The sequence below is a fragment of the Asterias amurensis genome, chromosome 10, assembly GCF_032118995.1.
Source record: "Asterias amurensis chromosome 10, ASM3211899v1".
Lineage (NCBI taxonomy): Eukaryota > Metazoa > Echinodermata > Asteroidea > Forcipulatida > Asteriidae > Asterias > Asterias amurensis.
In genome coordinates, this window is record NC_092657.1 from 13906462 (window position 1) to 13931041 (window position 24580).

General features: G+C 38.8%; 2 protein-coding genes, 1 long non-coding RNA gene and 1 pseudogene across 3 annotated transcripts in view; 3 read left to right on the plus strand and 1 right to left on the minus strand.

Moving 5' to 3' along the window:
* Nucleotides 1-24580, minus strand: part of LOC139942967 (uncharacterized) — a 521441-nt gene that overhangs the window by 427050 nt on the left and 69811 nt on the right. The window lies entirely within an intron of this gene.
* LOC139943389 (uncharacterized) overlaps nucleotides 1-24580 on the plus strand; it is a 138373-nt gene that overhangs the window by 104580 nt on the left and 9213 nt on the right. The gene's annotated exons all lie outside the window — the stretch shown is intronic.
* On the plus strand, nucleotides 11791-16459 carry LOC139943388 (uncharacterized; annotated as a pseudogene).
* Nucleotides 22405-24580, plus strand: part of LOC139943390 (uncharacterized) — a 58678-nt gene continuing 56502 nt past the window's right edge. Inside the window, exon 1 of the mRNA XM_071940202.1 lies at nucleotides 22405-22549. The gene's annotated coding sequence lies outside the window, so the exon portion shown is untranslated. The remainder of the gene's footprint in view (nucleotides 22550-24580) is intronic.

Genomic DNA, 24580 nt, shown 5'->3' on the forward strand with positions numbered 1-24580 from the left:
CAAATTAATGTTCAATAATGAAATTGTCAGTTTGAACGGTACTGAGACATAATTTGTCAGTTTGAACGGTACTGAGACATGATTGGTCAGTTTGAACGGCACTGAGACATTATTGGTCAGTTTGAACGGTACTGAGACATTATTTTTGCGATGTACATATGGAATGTTTTTTATCCAAGTGATGTTTGCCATATTACGGTAACTTTTGTACGCTTCTTGGCTTCAGCCTTATTATAAGCGACCAAACACGTGAACGTGAACGTCAGAAAATTGCGTTTAAAAAATTTCAAATTTTTAGCATACGTGAGTTTACCATTTTTGTCACGTCAGGTAAGAACGTGCAGACGTCATACGTGACCATGCAATAAGCCCAAAGTGGTGACGTCACCCAGAAACATTACAATTTATATTCTTATTTGTTTCGTGCGCGTGCTCAGAAGGGCGTAAGAAATGGGAATATAACTAGAAGTCTGCTTCCACCTACTGTTCAAAAGTTTCTCATTTAGAAGATCACAGAATCGTGTGATAAACAAAAATAATAATAATAATAATAATTGAGAGTCGAGGGAGATTATAAGAGCATAATAATTGTTTTCAAAATGATTGTAATCATTAATTTATGTTAACTATTGAGCATTATTGAGCGCTGAGAGCGCTGTTTAAGACGGCTGTATGTTAACTATTGAGCATTATGATTGAATAAAGGCATCCGACCACTGCAGCGGCAGCTTAAAGACAGTCTCCGTCGCCTTTATAACTAAAGTCTCCTTTTTAGGGTTTAATTGTAAAAAAGGTTGACAAATAGAGGGACCGCCTTTATTAAAACTGGTCCATTGGCCAAATTATTGAACTTCAAAAAGGAACACGCGAGATTATTTCCATCCAAGATGTGCATCCACCATTCAATTTACTTATTATTATACACGGCTTTTGTTTTGATTATTTGTTGGTTCTTTGTATAACTTGCGCTTGATGTTTTAACTAGTACCAAAATAGGAGCAAACAGAAGTAACATACATGTATAGAGTGTAAGCCCACACAGTTTGATGACATTAGAGGTGGGACGTGTTGCCATCATAGTTTGCCAAAATAAATATTTACCGAGACGCATAACGATAATTAGTCCCCAAAACGGACTTAACACCACACTATAAATAACACACTTACACAACTAGTTAGTGCTTGTATTGTTATCAGTCAAGTGGTATGGTTGACATCGTCGGGCTTCTGGGAACACAAACAACACCAGTAGTGTTGTTGCCACAAATAAAAATGTCCATTTTATGTGATGATCATGCATAGAGTTCATGGTGATGTTATGAGTTTTGTTTTTACTGTACAGGAATGTACGGTGCCCAATATCTACCACGGGTACACAATTAAAAGTTGTGAGCTGTCCTGTGTAGTATTGTTTGATATAGCTTTGTTGTGGGGGGGGGGGGGGGGGCAGGGGGGGGGCAGAAAGATAAAGGGGCTAACTTCCCAAGCGTCTATGCAATTTTGAAGTTTAACTCGCCGTGCCCTAATCGTTTTTGTTTTTCCCACAAGTTTGACATTGTTCATCAACGGATTGGTCAAGAGTTTCATTTTATAATTTATAGGAGAGTGATTGGTAACAAGTATTTGTTAAAATGACATTGCCCTATTTTTCATGTATTTGTAAGCTGTCCCTAGCATGATCATATCCCCTTATTTTTATTGTTTTTATTGGTTAATGAAATCTGGATTCAAAGGAAAATATTGTCAAATCCACTTTGAATTAGTTAGTATAGTAAGGCTTACCGTAACAACATGTAATTAAAATCCCTAATTTAGTTGCGGTGATTCCGAAAAGAGTTTGCTCTGATCGTCGCCTGGACAATTAGCATACTGATCGAAACGTCGAGTTTCAAATCCGTCTAACTCTACATTCATAAGTTATCAAATTAAATTGAGCTTTTCGCAATAATTTAAAGTCCTATTCCACAACAATTGCAATGGTTGCAACAGGCCACCTTAGATTGAGAAACGACCCTTGTATCAATTGAACTCTATTAATACGGATGAGTTTTTCCAGTTGTGTGAAACTAGTGCAGTTTTTTCCAATATATAAAAATGATTATTTGGAATTACGGTTAGTAAAGTAGTGCATTGTTTGTGAAGACATACTTCTAAAGTTTATGTTTTGGTCAAGTGGAATTCAGCTCAGCAAAGAAATGCAGCTTTACGCAGTGGGCATTTAGTCACAAATAAGTCTACAACTTAAGGTGAGCCTATATAGACTATATAATATATTTTACTTAAATTAACTTCAAATGTTGTGGACTTGTGACAAAAGCGTATCTTGGAACGTAAGCGTAGCTGTGTATCTTTGAATGTTAGCGTATGGCTTGAATCGGGATTGAAAGCGTACCTTTTGATGGAATTATAGCGTAACTTGAAGGAACGAAAGCATATCTTGGAATGTAAGCGTAGCTGCGTATATCTTGAAAAGTAACCATATCTTTTTGGAACAACTCATGGGAAATTGCGACTGCTTTTGATTGCTTAGTCGAGTCGCGACTACCGCTATTCAACCCACTCGGTTAATCGTGCTGCTACGACTATGTATTATAAAAGTAGTCGCGATCGAATTGGTTAACCACTTTTGTCGCTCACGACTGTTCACAACAACTTTTTACAAAACACCACCAGACATCATTTACAAAATTCTTCAATCATTTCAGTACGAGTTTTATTTTATTGCGCCTTCTGCAAACATAATGTCGCCATGGATGTTGGACAATGGGAGTTCAAGTTTTGCGACTAGTCGAAGTCCCAGCTATTTGAGGCACGACTATAGCCGAGTAATAACTTCCACTCGCCCAAGTAAATCATAACCTCAAAACTGTCAAAATAACATTTCATTCACATAATTCAAAATTAACATTTTGTTTGACAAAATTCTACTTTGAGGGAATTTGGTTGTATCATTATTTGTGTTTATAAAGGCAGTGGACACTATTGGTTTGGTATAGTATAAAACACTTTGGGAAACGGCTCCCTTTGAAGTAACGAGACCTCAGATTTAGAGTTTGAGGTCTCGAAATCAAGCATCTGAACGCACACAACTTCGTGTGACAAGGTTGTTTTTTTTGTGTTTTTTTTCATTATTATCTCGCAACTTTTTTCAGATTTTCACAGGTTTGTTATTTTATGCATATGTTGAGATGCAGCAAGTGAGAAGACTGGTCTTTGACAATTACCAAAAGTGTCCAGAGTCTTTAACGTTTTATGAAAAAAACAAGTTTATTTACATGTCTTTTTTACGATCGATGGGCTCCGTTATTTGTGATTTGTTTCTGTATGAAACATTGTTTATTATGCTACTCTCACAATAACACCGACAAAATAACAAACGGCGGTATCATTACGTTTTGAAAACATCAATCTGTTTTAATTACCTGAAAACTCGTAACAAAATAGAAATTGGAAAGTTGCGATCATAATACATATCGGATTCGACAACCGACTGACAAACCCACGATGACAAACATGTATTTTGATGTCTGGCTCCCAACCCCTCCCAAGCTCATGGCTAGACCCGCAGTTCGTAGCGCGGGCGATTACACCTCCAGCCCCCCACGAGACACGGCATGGGCGGTACGCCTCAAGGCTTACGTTCCAATTGCTCCACGCCGTGGGGCTTTACAATAAACTCTGAATTATTCTGAATGTTATAACCTTACGTTCGATTTTTGACCATTATTTACGATTTGTATCCACAGCCTGATAACATTTTATTTTTTTTTTTTAAATAATTATACTCATTAAAAATTGTAAACAAAATAATTAAATTTAGTTCAACGAATCAGCTTTTCTACGGCTAGAAACTAACTCGGATGATCACGTGATTATTAGAACCAATTTGTGGTTTTTACTATCACTAAATGCTTAAACGGCTAAATTTGATGATTTTTTAGCGCCTGTTTTTTTTTTCCATTCCTGGAATCCATTTGAAGTCCTAACTATTTTATAGCCCAAATAGCCAAATTCAGCCGGTGTGTAAATTTAAGAGGCAATGCATGGTGAGGTATCAAGTTGGTTTGCTGTAACACAAAGAAGAAGAAGAATTTACAGCAATACACTATCTCAATGAACATAATCTTCCCAGCAAGGTGTTACCGCAAGCCAAAAACACCACCCGGTCTATGTTATGTTCATTGATACATGTGACCAAATAGTATAAAATCTGACAGGTCAGGCGTTGAGGGTGTCATGGCCGAGCGGATAAGAGCACCGAACTCAATCTGTGGTGCTTCTGTTCAGCAGAGTGTGGGTTCGAAGCCCGTGCGTGACACTTAACTATAACTACTTCTCTCCACCCAGGGGTAAATGGGTACCTGTGAGGCCAGAGATGGTTCTTGTGATTGATTTAGCCGAGTAGCGCATGTTGAACAGGCTGCTTACTGCCCACCATGTAGCTGAGATGGTTTAAAGGGACACACCGGCTTCGTTGGGCTATTTAGGCTACAGGAATGGAGAAGAATAGTTGCTAAAAAAAACATCAAATTTGGCCGTTTTAACGCATTTATTTTTTAAACGAAGGTCACGTGGGTTATCGGAACCACTTTTTTGGTTCGGATAACCCACGTGACCTTCGGAGAGCTTTACTTACAGCCGTATAAACATAAATTAAAAATAAATTACTACACCAAATTTTATATTTTTTTGTTACAACTATTCATGGATATTTGACAAAAGAGACTACGTATACAAGTTGCGGGTGAAAACTGTAAATAATTATGAAAAAAGGAACGTAATATTCTCATTCAGAGAGTCCGTGCAACGGAAGCGTGTTTTACAGCGCCTCGGCATGGAAGCAATCGAAACGAAAGCCTTGGGGCATATCACGTACCGCACATGCCGTGTCTCGTGGGAGGTGTAATCCCGGGCGCTATGAACTCCCAGCTTGCGGGTCTCGCCGTGAGCTTGGAAGGGGTTTGGAGCAAGACATCAAAGTACATGTTTGTCATCGTGGGTTTGTCAGTCGGTTCACCTCGTGTCGATTCCGTTATTTCTTAAGATCGCAACGTGCCAATGTAATGCTATGTTTTGTTTCATGGCTCCTAATTTCTTTTTGTTGGGAGTTTTCAGGTAATTAAAACAAAATTGATGATGTCAAACGTAGGAATACCGCATTTTGTTACATTGACAGTGATATTGTGTGAGTAGTGTAGCGTGAACTAAATTGGGTTCTTGTTTAAACCTGTCACTAAACGCCAACATGAAAATATAACGACAATCAGATATTCTTAACTCACAACTTTTATTCAACTTCTCAAAAACACGTCCACTCGGGACAACATCAGCTTCAGAACAACTCAGCAATAATGAATACACGCTAGAAAAGGGCGCCAAACAACCAACCGCATCTGTTGAGAGAGATGGTTCTTGTGATTGTTAAGCGATAAGCCGAGAAGCGCATGTTGCACAGGCTGCGTACTCACCACCAGGGAGTTCAGATGGTTTAAAGGGACACAGCGGCTTCGTTGAGCTATTTAGGCTATAAAATACACTAAAACATGATTGTAAAGGTCTTCTAGGAATGGAGAAGAATAGTTGCTAACATAAACCATCCAATTTGGCAGTTTTAACGCATTAAACAAACAAAACGAACGTCACATGGGTTATCGGAACAACTTTGTTGGTTCGAATAACCCACGTGATCTTCGGAGATAGTTTTACTTCCAGCCGCAAACAAATAAATTAAAAAAACAAATTACTTTATATTTATATTTAAACTTTATATTTTTTTGTTACAATTACTCATGAATATTTTGCAAAAGAAACTATGTAAAACAGGTTGCGGGACGTACAATTTTCATTCAGATAGTCCGTGCAACGGAAGCGTGTTTTACAGCGCATCGGCATGGGAGCAAAAAAATAATGATAAAACAAAATTCCCTCAAAGCTAAATTTTGTAGAAAAATAAATATGTTTTAATTATGTTAATTAAGTGTTATTTTTGAGATTGTTGAGGTATTATTTGGTTACGTTCCAGGCTACGCAGCTACTCAGCTACGCTTACTTTCCTTCAAGTTTCGCTATAATATCAACACATACGTTTTCAAACCCGAGTCAAGCTACACTTTCCGTACGCACAGCTACGTTTCCGTTCCAAGATACCCAGCTACGCTTACCTTCCAAGATATGCTTACGTTCCAAGATATACTTACGTTCCAAGCTACACTTACATTCCAAGTTTTGCTTACATTCCGTCAAATTGCGCTATGACATCAAAATGTACGTTTTCAGGCCCGAGTCAAGCGACGCTTACGTTCCATACGCAGCTACGTTTACGCTCCAATATACCCAGCTGCACTTACCTTCCAATATATGCTTAGGTTCCAAGCTACGCTTACTTTCTATTTTTGCTCACGTTCATTCAATTAACGCTATAATTACAAAAGGTACGCTTACAATCCTGAGTCAAGTTACACTTGCGTTCCATACGCAGGTACGTTTACGTTCTAAGCTACACAGCTACTCAGCTACGCTTACATTCAAAGTTTTGCTTATGTTTCTTCAAGTTACGCTGTAATAACAAAAGGTACGCTTTCAATCCTGAGTCAAGTCAAGCTTACGTTGCATACGCAGCTACGTTTGCGTTCCAAAATACCCAGCTATGCTTACGTTCCAAGATATGCTAACGTTCCCAAAAACTTGGTAACGTTCAAAAAGATATGGTTACGTTCCAGTTACGCTATAATCAAAGTGTACGCTTTCAATCCTGAGTCAAGCTTGGCTTAAGTTTCAAGATTTGAATCTATATACGCTTACGTTTCAAAATACATTCCCACAAGGACGCTTTTGAATCCCTCAAGATTCCCTTCCCCGGAGACAAACAAAAATATGTTTGTGCCAAGCAAAATGTTTGTGCCACTATGCAGGCATTATGAAACTGGGTCCTGGCACGTCGTGGCACGTAATAGCCTCGATCGCATTTCAAACTGCATCATGGCTATGCGGTAGGAGGCCTAGTTTATAGGGGCCAGGAAAGCTTTTTTGACTTGTCACTGTCCCTTCGTATTCTGGGTTAATTTCTGTGTGTTTTTCGTGACGATCTTTAAATGTACGTCTAAACAAGAATGTTTACCTCCATCGTCGAATGATTTGCCTGCCCCGTATATTTATGCTGGTTGTTTATAATACACGGATATACTGGATCCTTATGTTGTGTCATAGTAAAACGTTGCTGTAAACAAAACACCAGTCTACTTGCAACATTGTGCAACAATGTCACGAAGATTTGACAGTTGCAACGGCTGGAAACACATATACGCTGGCCTTTTACCGTTTTAGTTTTTTTTTTTAATCATTGTTTGCTAACTACGTGACTTTTTGATGTGTTTTCTTTTTTTACAGCAACCATCTAAAAAACATTATTTATGATTATACACCCCTAAAATGAGTAAACGGTGAGTTGGTGTGTCCCTTTAAGGAATTAATTAAGGCACAGTGACCATCTCCCGCTGGGATAATAATGTTGGAAGCGCCTTGAGATGCCCTCCGGGTGTATAAAAACTGGTTATTGTTATTGTTAATATTGTTGTGAAAAACAAAAAAGATATCATGATTCTACCAGTTTATTGTAAGGATAAGTACACGCTCATGTAATGAAATGCGTTCTGGAAGTTGTATTCAGGCTATTTGGGAAACCAAAACACAATGTTGTAAAAGTGTGCATAGGAAACCCAATGTCACTGATCAAATGCCCCTGAAGAAGTCTCTGGTCAGTATGTGCCACAGCCACCGAGATTTATCGGACAAATTGAACTCAGAGCAAAGTTTCATCAAACCATTATTTGTTAGGGTGGCATGGTTGGCTTGTGCGTTCGATTCCCGGCCTGGGCCATAAGTGAGTTGAGTTGTGCGTTGGGTATATGTTATTTCACGAGGGTTTTCCAGACCATCGGTTTTCCTCCCTCGGGAAAAATCTAGCCTTGCTCAAGGCAGTGGAATTATTCACTCCGAAAAAAGACCGCCGCTGTATAAAACCGTATACACTGTGCGTAAAATGTGTGTAACCACATCGCACGATGCCCCGTACACTATCCGCATGCACGGCCTCCGCATGCGGGTTGGTGGTACGAGTGCGAATTACTTGTGCACAGTAGTCGTACGGTGTGCGTTGAGCGATGTGACGGTGTATATGGATGGGTCGTGCGGTTTGAATACACACAGTAAGCACAGTGTATACGGGTGGGTTTGCAGCGGTGTCTTTTTGGAGTGAATAATGCGACTGCCTTGAGCAAGGCTAAGAAAAATCTAACATTTTCGATCTTGGCTCTGCTCCGCGGTCATAATGGGTTGATGCGGCTGGCAGCCAAAAGCGCCCTAGCATGCCTGCTTCCCAAACACGTTGCAGCCGCGTCCGTCGCAATTCAGCTCTAGCTGCGAGTAAGGATAGTAGCCCCCCCCCCCCCACCCCCCCCCACCACCACCAAAGGTTTTGCTTGGGCTATTTACAATTTTACCGGCACCGTTGCATTAGGTTGTTTTGATTTGATTATTTACGGTTCGAACTAAATGTCAAATAGTTTTCTTGATTTGCATATTCTTTTTTTAGTCATCATTTAAGTTATATTTTGTAAAATAAACTAAGAAATCAATCACTGTTGATGCTATTCTAATCGCTTCGAGATTATTGACGAATATTTTTATCGTGAACAAATCGTGTGCCCCGAACTAAGAACATATTCCGACAACTAATTTTTCTAAAGACATGTTGCGGTCACTAAGTTAACAGAAGACAAGTTATTTAATTTATCAGTGGAAATATACATGGTATTAATAAGTATTCGTTATTTTGTAATATTTTCAGTAATGAATACCGGTTAAGTTCTATCTGCATTTTGTAGATATTTTACAGGAATCGAAGATAATTGTTCAAGAAACATAAACTGCTTTAGCCTCTATATCACCTTACACATTATACAAATAATGAAAGGGTCACAACATTATAACTATGAGGGTTTGTAGCAAAGTATTTTGCGTCTTACAAGACACAGTCCGCTAAGTCTTAGAACCAAATGTTGTAGGTTGCAAAATGGCGGTTGTCAAGTGTCGCTGGTTGCAAGGGAAAATACGGCCACGTCACCAATTGAAAGCTGACCGATTAGCCTATTTATAGTTCATAGTTAATGATCCATAGCATTTCAACAGTTTTCATATAAATTTACCAACATTATTTTTGTTTACCTGAGACGTAATGATCCATAGCATTTTGAACAATTTCCATTTAAGTTTACCAATATTATTTGTTTACCTGATACGTAACGAGCCATTGTCCTAATAGCCGGACTTTATGTCACTTCTGACAAAGCAAACAAAATCGGTCGTACTTGGATTGGCATTAGTCTAGCGATATGGTTCACACTGATAAAGGAACACAAATTAGTGCACATCTACGATCATTAGGGAATATAATGATCAGGTAGGCCTATACAGTGTTGGCAAAGTGACAAGGGTATTGGGAGAACAGTGGAAGGGTGTTCCATATCTACCATGTGCATACATTCAAGTTTATTATTTATTTTGTTATGAGCTGTGTTGTTTTCCTTTGTTTGTTTATGTGTTCCTCTTTTTTTTGGAACAACACAGTCATTCAAATACAACAACTAGAGGTAATTACCCCAGTAGTATGCCATAAAGCCAGCGAATACTAAATGTTTTGTTGATGATTGCATCAATTATTACAAGACTGAGTTCCATAAACACACCGGCCAGATTTCATTGAAACAAATATTTCGTCATACAGCGTGCACCACTTGTTAAATGAAATTGAAACTTCAACCAATACATCAAATTTCAACAAGTTCCTAGGCCTATATATAGCGACGGCTTTGAAATACGAAAACATATGCCTATGTCGTTCCGACACACCTATGTTCATTCATTTACACATTAGACGTAGTGTTATTAGGTTATTTTGAAGATACACCAGGAGTGTCGAGACAGGGGATGTGTAAACATCAATATGTCGAGACATGGGGGTGTAACCGTCCCGGCAATTTGTGTTTCGATTAATTGGTCAATGCTTTGTGTTTAGAAGTTTGGCATTTATTGGTTTCAAGATGTTTAACATATTTATTTTGTAAACGCCTCCAAACTAAAATTGGTTTAATGACATTGCCCGTTAAAGCTATTTGACACTTTCGGAACATAATTTATTCCATGAAATGCTTTGAGAAAACATTAAAACAATATAAATTTTCGATAACGAGAATTACGGATTTATTTTAAACACATGTCATGACACTGCACAACGTGCATAAACAAGGGTTGGTTTTCCCGTTATTTTCTCCCGACTCCGATGACCATTTGAGCCTAAATTTCAATAAGTTTGTTACTTTATATAAGAAGTTGTGATACTGTTTACCAAAAGTGTCCAATGGCTTTAAACAAAAAATTAAACTTTCCACAATAAATTGTCAATCTAACCTAGTAGAAGAACAAAACTAATTTTAGTTAATTACTCGTTCAGTTTGTTTCTTTCAGAAACAGGTGAAACCCTTTGACAAGTGCGATTTAACATACCAATGACCATTAAACAAAACAAAACAAGCAATGCAACCTCTGGAAATGTTGTTAACTTTAGCAAACGTATGAAATCAACATGACAAAATTAGGTATACAATGTACACGTTTGCCGACGGTCTACTGCATGCAGTTATCAATGACATTCGTGTTAATTTGAAAGGGTGGGCATCGTACTGTAGGATCTGAACAAATTCAAACGTAACTAATGACTTGGTTGCAACAAGCCACCTTAGTATACGGTATAATGACCACTTGATACGGTATAATGACCCGATGAAATATTGGACAATATTAACACGGTTGGGTTTTCTAGTTGTATGAAACTTCCACAACTTTATTCTGGTTCTGGTGGTTAACTGCACAATCTCCACATATCGGGATGTAGACGTGCAGGTGACTGAGCAGCAATGATTTACATGAAGTGAGCCCCCCTGATGATGTTACCCATATCCATAGCTTGAAGTTTACTTTTATAAACTAATAGTTGGTGCGTCGCGAATATCCTGCGGTAGTTTGTTCCATTCTGCAAAGGATCTTGGGAGGTAGGAGAATTTGTAACAGTCTTTGTGTGCAGAAGGCTTGATGAAGGCATTTGCAGCCTGTTGTCTAGTTCCAACTCTTCCCGTGTGCGATTTGGTCTGGTGTGAATCAGTGTCTATGGCAATAAGCTTGTGAACGGAGTTTTAAAGGAGTGACAAGCGTTGGATGGCCCGCCGGTGTTCAAGTTGTTCCCAGTCGAGTTGTGATATCAGGTTGCTGACGCTATCTTTTCTATTGCTATTGTTATTCCAACTGATTTTTGTAGGTGTTTTGGTGAGGATCCCATATTGATGAGCAGTACTCTAGGCGTGGTCTTACCAGTGTCTTGTAGGCTCTTTCTTTGACCTTGGGCGAACAGCTGTAGAGATTTCTGCGCAATAGACCGAGAATACGATTTGCTTTTGAGGTAGCTTTCTGGATGTGATTGGCCCAGCTTAATTTGTTGTTTAATTCTACCCCTAGATATGTGTGGTTGATGATTTTGTCTAGTGTTGAGTCTCTCAAATTGTATGATGCGTCGATTTTGCTTTAATTGTGGGTGATTTGCATGGCGTAGCACTTGGAAATGTTAAAATTCATGTGCCATTTTTGTTCCCATACACGTTTATAAAGTTGGTTATTTGGAAGTACGGTTTGGTAAAGAAATGCACTGTTTTGAACATTATCAATGTTGTTTCTCGTACAGAATGCGTCGTTGTTGCCGCCAGTTATCCACTTTTGTAAAGTTCAGCAGAGATGCCACTGTGCAAAATTAGCATTGGTAGACACACTTAACAACAGGTAAGAGTTTACTTTCCCTTGGTCTAATGGTATGATCAATAACGGAATGAACTGCACACGCTCTTTTGACAAAACGCATTATGACTAGTTATACGCAGGCTATTTTGGGTGCGGCTGTTGTATGCGCCGTAGCACCTTGTAAACCCTTATAAGGTGCTACATAATTGGGTCTCTGAATTCATCACCTCAATAACCTATCTTTCTGAAGGTTTGTATAACTCAGCGCGCTGAGTACCTTGTTAGGTAGATATGTGCGCTAAAGACTATTAAAGATATATCTTATTATTTCATTTTGGGCTATTGAAACACAACTCTTTAATGTTGTTGAGGATTACATGGTTGTAGGAAACCAAAGGTCACAGGTTAAAGATTCTTATACACTGCAAAAACTCGGGTGTTAAAATTTACGTCTGGGTTGTTGTCACTTATACACACCAAAGAGAGAATCAAGACTAACTGCACATGGTGATAAAATACCACCAAATGTAGTTGTTTGGGTATAATTTAATGTTATTTTAACACCATTTTAACACCATTTTAACACTGTTTTCTTTGTTCCTCTTCTTTGTAAAGCGCTCCGTTCTTCGTGGGGCGCTTTAGAAATGCTTGTGTATTATTATTAGTATTACCATATATGGTGTACATTTTGGTTCCCTCTTCGATGTCTACATTATGACAACACCTACGGTGTCAACCTGTTTAACACCCCAATTATTGCAGTGTATAACAGTTACCGGGTCGGTATGCGCCAAAGCCGACAGGGCCAGTGGGACGATTCTTTGAGTCAATATCCCGAAATCAAACTCAGGCATAAAGTTTCATAAAGGCTTGTCAGTTTGACCCGGGAAACAAGCCACACTGATTTGGGTATGTTTAGAGTGTGGACGTTAAATCGTGTAGTTGCATGTTGGTTTAGTTGGTATTATAACGTAATAGGGTCTGTAAACTTTTAGGTAAGCCTGTGAAAATTATTTACTTTGCAGTTTTATTTGGTAACAAGTACAGCAGCTTAGGATAGTGAAATGCATTATAGAGAATTTTCTTTAAGTCGAAGTATCATGGTTCTGGAAAAAAAAAAAAATACGTTTTTTATCTTTTGATAATCAGTATCGTTCCTGACAGTAAGGTTTCTTAGATTGTGTAACCCAACTGAAAAGTGCTCTTTATGCGTGGACAACCGCTACATTTGTTAAAACAATCTCACATAAGTTTCCACCATAGAGCTATATATATTGACTAGAGCGCTTACTTGCTCTGCGTTTTGAAGCCACCCTGGGCGCAGACATGTTTGAGATGGTGCGTGACTATGGAAAGATTTAAATTTTAAGAGAACACACATTGCCGCGGTTTTTTTTTACATGGCGGCGCATGCGCTTTACGTACGCGTTGCCCATTCGCGTACGACGTCCCTGCGCTGCCTAGTTATTTGTTGTGCTAAATGACATACTAAAAAAATATATTCAATTACAAACCAACGATTGGCACACTTAAACCCATACCAAGGCTTTACAATTATCTTTTTAAAGGCAATGGACACTATTGGTAATTGCTTAAAATAATTATTAGCATAAAACCTTACTTGGTAACAAGTAATGAGGAGAGGTTGGTAGTATAAAACCAGTGTATTTATTATGGCATACAAAGGACAACAATCCTCGTCATGTGAATGGGAAAAGTCCATTGTTTTTTACCGAGTGCTGAGTAATTTTACTCGTTCAGAGCTCTGCATTGTGATAGTTTTGACACGAAGGTACGACATGGTCAAGTGGCTGATTAACATTTGTGAACCAAGCAAGTCGGTCCAATTTGAAGCACACTGTGCATTCACCCTAGAGTTTGTTATACATACAGATAATCGTTCCTAATCGCAAGTTATCGCGACTCTCAACAAACGGCTCTTTTTGCGGTAAGTCTGCTGCCACCCAATGTCTAACATCACTGATTGTATGAACTATTGAAAACGACATTCGTTTTACTTTCAGTCTCACCAAGATGGCCGAAGCTGCACTTCACACTGAGACCACTTGCAAGATTAGACATGTACACATCGAATGCCCAATCTGCTTGACTCGGTTCATCGATCCGAAAATCCTGGACTGCCAGCACAGCTTCTGCTTAAAATGTCTTCAGGAACTTGTAAACGAACAAGATCCAAAGACGGATTGTATCACTTGCCCGGTGTGTAGAGATGAAACGTCTATCCCAGATAAGGGACCATCGGCTCTTCTCAACTGCTTTCTCTTGAGCTCGCTTATTGATGACGTCACCAATCCGGATGGTCCCGAGGTGGACATTAGGCCTAACCCTCTTGTGTCGATTTGCGAAGGATGCGACGAAGGTCTTGAAGCCGTCTCACGGTGTGTTGACTGTGAAGCTAATTTTTGCAAGACTTGTTTGAAATACCACGCCAAAAAAAAAAATGAACAGGCATCATCGAGTCGTGAATGCAGCCGGGTCGTCAAATGAGGGATCCAGAGACCAGAAAAAAAATTGCTCTCAAAAATGCCGGAAACACACTGACCAGGAGTTGTGCTTTTATTGCGACACGTGTGACTTGCTTGTTTGTCTGAAATGTGTGGCATTTGAACACAGAGCGCAAAACAACAAAACTCACTGAAATCAAAGACTCCATTCGATCTTATCGTCAAGCTGTTGAAGAGGTTTTGATGAAGTTTGATGAATGTCGCAAGCAGTTCCAAGAAGTGGATGACTCTATCAAACACTCACAGCATAGATTACAGATCATGGTCGACCGGGCTCTTCGAGATATTGTGGCTAAGGAGGAAGAGGAAGTTGCCAAAATCAGAAAAGCATCTCGCCTCCTTCAAGACAGAATAACTCAAATCGGTCAAGAAAGAGGTGAGGAATTTGGCAGCATACAAATCAGCAATAGCGATAAGATGAGCCGTGCAGAGCAGATCGTAGCTTCAGTCAAAGACTTGATGCAACATGCTGATGACTTTGAGCTACTGGACCTCAAGCCAAAGGTTATGCACAACTTGACATTCCACAATGAGCTCAAGTTTCAAACAGTGCAGCACAGCAAGTCATTCATCGGGTTCAAAGGTCATGATGTCGTCACTTATGCGGATATCGGTGAAATACTAGAGGAAGAGAAGTGGGAGGTGAAGACAGAGTTTGGTAAAGGTGAGGGGGAGGGGGAGGGTGGGGAAGGTGAGGGGGAGTTCAAGTTTGCATGGGACGTTGCTTGTTTAAGCAACGATGACATCGTCGTTACTGATTCGAAACGGCAAATATTATCCACATTTACATCGAATGGTAGTTACAAATCTCAAGGTGTGCAAAGTAGAACAGAAGATGGACAACTAGAAGACCCTGGCGGTGTTGCGGTGACCTCTGGTGACCTGCTTCTGGTTACAGACGGAGAGGATGTAAAGGTTTATGATAGAGAACTACGATACATTCGCAAGTTCAGACCCTCACAGAATCAAGTCGAGGGGCAGTCAGAGAGATACTCGCTGGTATTGCTGTTGACAAGAAAGATCGTATTGCAGTGTATGACTGTGGGAGAAAGGTAATATCTCTTCATTACAAGGATGGATCCACCATTTCCACAATACATCATGATGATATTGGCGATACCGACAATCCAAGCTTTATATCTGTTAACAGCAAGGAGCAACTGATCTTTACAAACCTCCTCGAGTCGAAACTAGTTTGTGTGGATTTCATGGGAAACGAGGTGTTCAATATCAGCACCTCCCTTGACGGCAAACCGGTAAAGCCGATTGGTGTGTGCTGTGATGATGCTGGGGATATATATGCGTGTATCGAATGCGATGATGGTGATGGTTATGGTGATTGTGATAGTGATGTTGATGGTGTTGATGATGGTGATGGTGATGATGATGGTGATGGTGATGGTGATGGTGATGGTGATGGTGATGGTGATGGTGATGGTGATGGTGATGGTGATGGTGATGGTGATGGTGATTGTGATAGTGATAGTGATGTTGATGGTGTTGATGATGATGATGGTGATGGTGATGGTGATGGTGATGGTGATGGTTATGGTGATTGTGATAGTGATGTTGATGGTGTTGATGATGGTGATGGTGATGATGATGGTGATGGTGATGGTGATGGTGATGGTGATGGTGATGGTGATGGTGATGGTGATGGTGATGGTGATGGTGATGGTGATGGTGATTGTGATAGTGATAGTGATGTTGATGGTGTTGATGATGATGATGGTGATGGTGATGGTGATGGTGATGGTGATGGTTTTGGTGATTGTGATAGTGATGTTGATGGTGTTGATGATGGTGATGGTGATGATGATGGTGATGGTGATGGTGATGGTGATAGTGATGTTGATGGTGTTGATGATGGTGTTGATGATGATGATGGTGATGGTGATGGTGGTGGTGATGGTGATGGTGATGGTGATGGTGATGGTGATGGTATTTGTGAGATACATCATTACGATGCATCAGGTGAGCACATCGGCTGTGTAGCTCGTGGCTTGCTCTGTCCTCAAGGCATGATGTTTACTCCGATCGGTGACCTCATTGTGGCTGATTTGATATCAGTTAAGATATTGCATCGCGTGTGAGTGTCGATGAAGTCATGGTCGTAAAATGTACACTATTATTAATGATAAGGTAATTTGCAACTTACAAAGTTTAACACTCTTCATGTATCTCAAAAATTCAAATAATCTGCCACTTGTACAAAACGTTACGATCACAACGTACCACTAATCGTTTAGTACAAATCTAGTGTTCTATTTTCGCAGATAAATGTTTCCTTCGCTTTGGCGGTTAAATCAATTGTTTTTTTTGTTTTTTTTCATCCCATTTACTTCTTAAATACGTTTTAGTAACAACATTTAACCTACAAAGTACCAGCTTAAATGTGTATTACCCGTACCAAAGTGTGGTCTTTTGTGAACACTCAGCCTTGTAACTCAACTCTATTTTCACGGGCCTTTTAAATACACTAGACACTGTTGGTAATATTGTCAAAGACCAGTCTTCTCACTTAGTGCATTTAAACATATGCATACAATAACGAGCCTGTGACAAATTTAGCTCAAATGGTCGTTGAAATTGCGATATAATGTTGAAATAAAAAACACCTTTGTCACACGAAGTTGTGTGCTTTCAGATGCTTGATTTCGATACATCAACTTCTAAATCTGAGGTCTCGAAATCAAATTCGTGGGAAATTACTTCTTTCTCGAAAACTATGGCACTTCAGAGGGAGCCGTTTCTCACAATGTGTTATACTATCAACCTCTCCCAATACTCGTTACCAAGTAAGGTTTTATGCTAATAGTTATTTTGAGTAATTACCAGTAGTGTCAACTGCCTTTAAATGAATTTTGGAGCTGTATTATTAAAGGGTATACTTTTGAATGTTTTTACTCAATCGATTATTCATGTAAATGGATCATTTTTTGTTTGTTTAACCTCAACCGAATAGTATATTTGTGTTGTTGGCAGAATATGTTGTGTGTTTACCGTTTTACAATTATTAAACTTTAATTAACTTGTGTCAATTAAAGCTTTTGTAAATATTGTTAAAACATGCGGCTCACGAAAAAGTTAGCATGATACAAGTCTTATAATAAGCAAGTGACATAGTGTTTGGCTTGCCACAGTATAGTCCGGTAAGCATTTTTTGTTTGGCTTTGCTACTTTAAATAAGGGAATAAAAGGGTAGCGATGAGTTTTTAAACTGCCGTTTGAAACCGGCAGGTTCGTGGCAGATCGATAAAGGCACGAGCCGAATATTTTAAACGCCAGTTAAATCACTAGTCGATACTCTTGTATTCCCATTCATAGATGTCTGTTTGGTTAAAAGGCGTAATAAAGTAGTAGTATGTATCATCTTATTCATGGACCAAAATTGCACTGCGAGATCGATCACCACTGAGAACGAAGTTGTGATCTAAACGTATCCGAAAACCACCGGTTATAAACAGCTCCAGCTGGTTATTATCAACCGTTTAAACATACCCACGTGACGCGCTCTGCACCAATCGGAATAGCGAAATTGTCTGAGGTATTTATGAATGATTAATAGTAACCGCACACATTTACCTTGCTGTATCAGTTGCTGCTTTTCAACACACCATTACCCATTTAGTATTTAAGGCTGAACATAAAGGTACCCTTTTTATCTGATCGTTATTCGTTACAATGAAAGTGTCACGTTATATGTGAATTATTAAGGGAATAAAAGGGTAGCGACTCGCTCTTTACCGGCCGTTTAAAACAGGCAGTGTGGTTGTCGTGTGATAACAGGCAGGGTCGTTGCCGTGTGGAAGGCTCGGGCCTTTATCACACGGCAACGACCCTGCAAGGTTTTAAACGTCCGGTAAAAAACGAGTCGCTACTCTTTTATTCTCATTCATGAATGCCTTTTTGGTTAAAAGGCGTAATAAAGTAATAAATTATGTAAAACTTGTTCGCTTCCGACGTGCTTGAGCTCTGAATGTACAGGTACGACGACCGGTTGTTGCATTATGACTGAGACGCCTACTTCCGACAGTTTCCGGTTCCGTTCGTGCGTGTATAGTCATGGTGCAACACGTTCTCGTTTTCCTTTCAAACACAGCGCGGCCAACTTACTGACAGCGCCCGCATCGCCCGTAACAAGAAACGTCTTGCACCAAGGCTAGCGCGTAGTATCCGCTCAAAACCGGTTATAAACACTGGTCATTATCAAAGAGTTAAACAACCCCACGTGACGCGCTCTCCACCAGTAGGAATAGCGAAACTGTCTGACGTATTTATGAATGTTTATTAGTTGAAGTAATTGGTGGTATTATTCTTTAACATGCTAAAACAAGTTAGCGTATTAACTTCAGAGATGTAATTTAAAACATTGAGAACTCTAGGGTGCCACCTTCAGACGAAAATTAAAAGACATAAACCACACTTTTTCAGCTTCAATTTGTAAATACACGCAAATATTTGTAAACCAATGTAAGCATTAAAAAATATTGTAAACTGCTCATTAGAGTAATCTGGGAGGTTTTGATTGTAAATACAATGTTTAACCAGACAGTTTAAATTACGGTAAACTATTGAGTGACGCTGGCCGAATTTTGACTTTTTTTTCCAGCGTCAAATTTATATTATTCTTTATGTAACTGTGAGAAGAGATTAACAAGATTCAAATGCTATACTGTATTTGTTTCTTCTATAGTTTTGTTAACATTTACCCTTTACTAAACAAACATATTCAGTTAAAAATACTGCCGACAATATTTTGAATGTTGTTGTGCTCAGCAGCTCAGCTACGCTTTGATCAAAAAGTAGCTTCTTGCATTACCGTCCAGATCAATAGAGGGCGCAGTAACTGGGTTATAGTTCGTATTTACATGCGCAGCCAGATATGCCTACCTGTTAAGATCATTGTGATGAACTAAACCTTGGGCGTTTTAAGCCGTTGGATTGGATTTAATATTTTATCAATATAAATGTGTACAATTAAACTAACCTGTTGAAATTGCATGGCAAAAGGTGTTTCACAGTTTTGAGATATCGCCGGAAATCCGGCGTATGTCCAAGCAGGAAAAAAAAGCCCTAAAATGATTCCACAATCTGAGAAATGCAACTGAAAGTTTACACTTCTCAGATTCAACCAATGGGCGATGAATGTGATATATTATTACATAACCAGATTACTTCGAAGTAAGATGAATCTCATCTACAGTAAGCTTCCAGCAAACAGAATGATAACCAAACGTAAACGTTTCCTTGAAAGTATGTTATTTAAAAAGAAAGTCAATGTAAATCACTATTCAGTCACCAAATAGTGACTGGATATAACGGATTATTGTTTTTGGGGCAGCTTTTTTGTAAAGATCCTAATTTTTTGTTGATAGCTTATTGAGATTGAAGCGTTAGAATTAGCTAGAATCAGTTTTTTTAATTATCCCGAGTTCGAATACTGTTGTATGTATATTGACAACATTAATGTTCAATAATAAAATTGTTTGATTTCGACTGACCGGAAAGTTCTTGGCCCAAGTCCAAGTCACGTACGTTGTTGTGTAATGATCTTTCCACCATCATTGGTCAGTTTGAACGTACTGAGACATGGTTGGTCAGTTTGAACGGCACTGAGACATTATTGGTCAGTTTGAACGGTACTGAGACATGATTGGTCAGTTTGAACGGTACTGAGACATGATTGGTCAGTTTGAACGGTACTGAGACATTATTGGTCAGTTTGAACGGTACTGAGACATTATTTTTGCGATGTACATATGGAATATTGTTTATCCAAGTTTGCCATATTATTACGATAATTTGTGTACGCTTCTTGGCTTCAGCCTTATTATAAGCGACCAAATACGTGAACGTGAACGTCAGAAAATTGCGTTTTAAAAATGTCACATTTTTAGCATACGTGAGTTTACCATTTTTGTCACGTCAGGTAAGAACGTGCAGACGTCATACGTGACCATGCAATAAGCCCAAAGTGGTGACGTCGCCAAGAAACAACACAAGTTATATGCTTATTTGTTTACGTGCGCGTGCTCAGAAGGGCGTAAGAAATGGGAATATAACTAGAAGTCTGCTTCCAACAAGCTTTCAAAAGTTGCTCATTTAGATGATCACAGAATCGTGTTGATAAAACAAAATAATAATAATAACAATAATTGTAATCATTAATTTATGTTAAAGACACTGGACACTATTGGTGGTTGTCAAAGACCAGTCTTATCACTTGGTGTATCTCAACATAATATGCAGAAAATAACAAACCTGTGAAAATTTGAGCTCAATCGGTCGTCGTAGTTGCAAGATATTAATGAATGAAAAAACACCCTTGTCACACGAAGTTGTGTGCTTTCAGATGGTTGATTTCGAGACCTCATATTCTAAATCTGAGGTCTCAAAATAAAATTCGTGGAAAATTACTTCTTTCTCGAAAACTACATTACTTCAGAGGGAGCCATTTCTCACAATGTTTTATTTTATCAACCTCTCTCCATTACTCGTCACCAAGTAAGGTTTTATGCTAATAGTTATTATTTGAGTAATTACCAATAGTGTCCACTGCCTTTAACTATTGAGCATTATTGAGCGCTGAGAGCGCTGTTTAAGACGGCTGTATGTTAACTATTGAGCATTATGATTGAATAAAGGCATCCGACCATTGCAGCGGCAGCTTAAAGACAGTCTCCGTCGCCTGTATAACTAAAGTCTCCTTTTTAGGGTTTAATTGTAAAGAGGGTTGACAACTAGAGGGACCGCCTCCAATTATTAAAACTGGTCCCTTGGCCAAATGATTGAACTTCAAAAAGGAACACGCGAGATTATTTTCATCCAAGATGTGCATCCACCATTCAAATTACTTATTATTATACACGGCTTTTGATTTGATTATTTGTTGGTTCTTTGTATAACTTGCGCTTGATGTTTTAACTAGTACCAAAATAGGAGCAAACAGAAGTAACATACATGTATAGAGTGTAAGCCCACACAGTTTGATGGCATTAGAGGTGGGACGTGTTGCCATCATAGTTTGCCAAAATAAATATTTACCGAGACGCATAACGATAATTAGTCCCCAAAACGGACTTTACACCACACTATAAATAACACGCAAACACAACTGGTTAGTGCTTGTATTGTTATCAGTCAAGTGGTATGATTGACATCGTCGGGCTTCTGGGAACACAAACAACACCAGTAGTGTTGTTGCCACAAATAAAAATGTCAATTTTAGGAAATGTGATGATCATGCATAGAGTTCATGGTGTTGTTATGAGTTTTGTTTTAACTGTACAGGAGTGTACGGTGCCCAATATCTACCACGGGTACACAATTAAAAGTTGTGAGCTGCCATGTGTAGTATTGTTTGATATAGCTTTGTTGTGCAGGGGACCGTGCAACAAGAAAAAGGGGCTATTGGAAGTTAAACTTCCAAAGCGTCTATGCAATTTTGAAGTTTAACTCGCCGTGCCCTAATCGTTTTTGTTTTTCCCACAAGTTTGACATTGTTCATCAACGGATTGGTCAAGAGTTTATTTTTTTAATGTATAGGAGAGTGATTGGTAACAAGTATTTGTTAAAATGACATTGCCCTATTTTTGATGTATTTGTAAGCTGTCCCTAGCATGATCATATCCCCTTATTTTTGTTTTATTGGTTAATGAAATCTGGATTAAAAGGAAAATGTTGTCAAATCCACTTGGAATTATTTAGTATAGTAAGGTTTACCGTAACACCATGTAATTAAAATCCCTAATTCAGTTGCGGTGATTCTGAAAAGAGCCATTAACCGCCTGGAAAATTAGCATACTGATCGAAACGTCGAGTTTCAAATCCGTCTAACTCTACATTCATAAGTTATCAAATTAAAATGAGCTTTTCGCAATAATTTAAAGTCTTATTCCACAACAATTACAATGGTTGCAACAGGCCACCTTAGATTGAAAAACGACCCTTGTATCATTTGAACTCTATTAATACGGATGGGTTTTTCCAGTTGTGTGAAACTTGTGCAGTTTTTTCCGATATATAAAACTGATTATTTGGAATTACGGTTAGTAAAGAAGTGCATTGTTTGTGAAGACCTACTTCTAAAGTTTATGTTTTGGTCAAGTGGAATTCAGCTCAGCAAAGAAATGCAGCTGTACGTAGTGAGCATTTAGTCACAAACAAGTCTACAACTTAAGGTAAGCCTACCTAGACTATAGTATATATTTTACTTAAATTTATTTCAAATGTTGTGGACTTGTGGCAAAAGCGTATCTTGGAACGTAAGCGTAGCTGTGTATCTTTCAATGTTAGCGTATGGCTTGTCTCGAAATCAAGCATCTGAACGCACAAAACTTCATGTGACAAGGTTGTTTTTGTTATTTCATTATTATCTCGCAACTTTTTCAGATTTTCACAGGTTTGTTATTTTATACATAATGTTGAGATACAGCAAGTGAGAAGACTGATCTTTGACAATTACCAATAGTGTCCAGAGTCTTTAACGTTCTATAAAAGGTTCTTATTTACCTGTCCTTTTTACGACTGATGGGCTCCGTTATTTGTTATTTGTATCTTTATAAAACATTGTTTATTATGCTACTCTCACAATAACACCGACAAAATAACAAACAGCGGTATTCTTACGTTTTGAAAACATCAATCTGTTTTAATTACCTGGAAACTCGTAACAAAAACACGTTTGGAAAATTGCGATCATAATAAAAAAATAACGGATTCAACAAGTGTGGTGTACCGACTGACAAACCCACAATAACAAACATGTATTTTGATGTATGGCTCCCAACCCCTCCCAAGCGCATGGCTAGACCCGCAAGCTGGGAGTTCATAGCGCCCGTGTTTACACCTCCAGCCCCCACGAGACACGGCATGGGCGGTACACTCCAAGGCTTACGTTCCGATTGCTCCAAGCCATGGGGCGATACAATAAGCTTCCGTTTATTCACGGAGTCTCTGAATGTTGTAATGTTACGTTCGATTTTTGACAATCTTTGGTGCTTCTGTTCAGCAGAGTGTGGGTTCGAAGCCCGTGCGTGACACTTAACTACAACTACTTCTCTCCACCTAGGGGTAAATGGGTACCTGTGAGGGCAGAGATGGTTCTTGTGATTGATTTAGCCGAGTAGCGCATGTTGCACAGGCTGCTTACTCCCCACCAGGTAGCTGAGATGGTTTAAAGGGACACGCCGGCTTCGTTGAGCTATTTAGGCTACATAATACACTAAAACATGATTCTAAAGGTATTCCAGGAATGGAGGAGAATAGTTGCTAAAAAAAACCCATCAAATTTTGCCGTTTTAACGCATTAAAAAACCAAACAACGAAGGTCACGTGGGTTATCGGAACAACTTTGTTGGTTCGGATAACCCACGTGATCTTCGGAAATAGTTTTACTTCCAGCCGCAAAAAAAATAAATTAAAAAACAAATTACTTAACCAACACTTTGTAATTAAAAAAACAAACAACGAAGGTCACGTGGGTTATCGGAACAACTTTGTTGGTTCGGATAACCCACGTGATCTTCGGAGATTTCCAGCCGTAAAAAAATAAATTAAAAAAATAATTACTTAACCAAAACTTTATAATTTTTGGTTACAATTATTAATAAATATTTGACAAAAGAAACTATGTAAACAGGTTGCGGGTAAAAACTGTAATTAATTATGAAAAAAGAGACGTAAGATTCTCATTCAGAGATACGTGCAACGGAAGCGTGTTTTACAGCGCTTCGGCATGGTAGCAATCGGAACGTAAGCCTTGGGGCATATCACGTACCGCACATGTCGTGTCTTGTGGGGGGCTGGAGGTGTAATCCCAGCTTGCGGGTCTCGCCGTGAGCTTGGGAGGGGTTGGGAGCAAGACATCAAAGTACATGTTTGTCATCGTGGGTTTATCAGTCGGTACACCTCGTGTCGATTCCGTTATTTATTATGATCGCAACATTCCATTGTAATGCTATGTTGTGTTTCATGGATCCTAATTTTTTTTTTTGTTAAGAGTTTTCAGGTAATTAAAAAAAATATTGATGATGTCAAAACGTAGGAAATCCGCATTTTGTTACATTGACGGTGTTTGTGTGAGTAGCTTAAACAAATATTTATGAAGAAGAAGAAAAAGGATAACAAAAAACGAACCCCCAATCGTAAAAAGACAAGTGAATAAGAATTTTGTATAAAAGGTTGAAACAAAAAATAATGATAAAATAAAA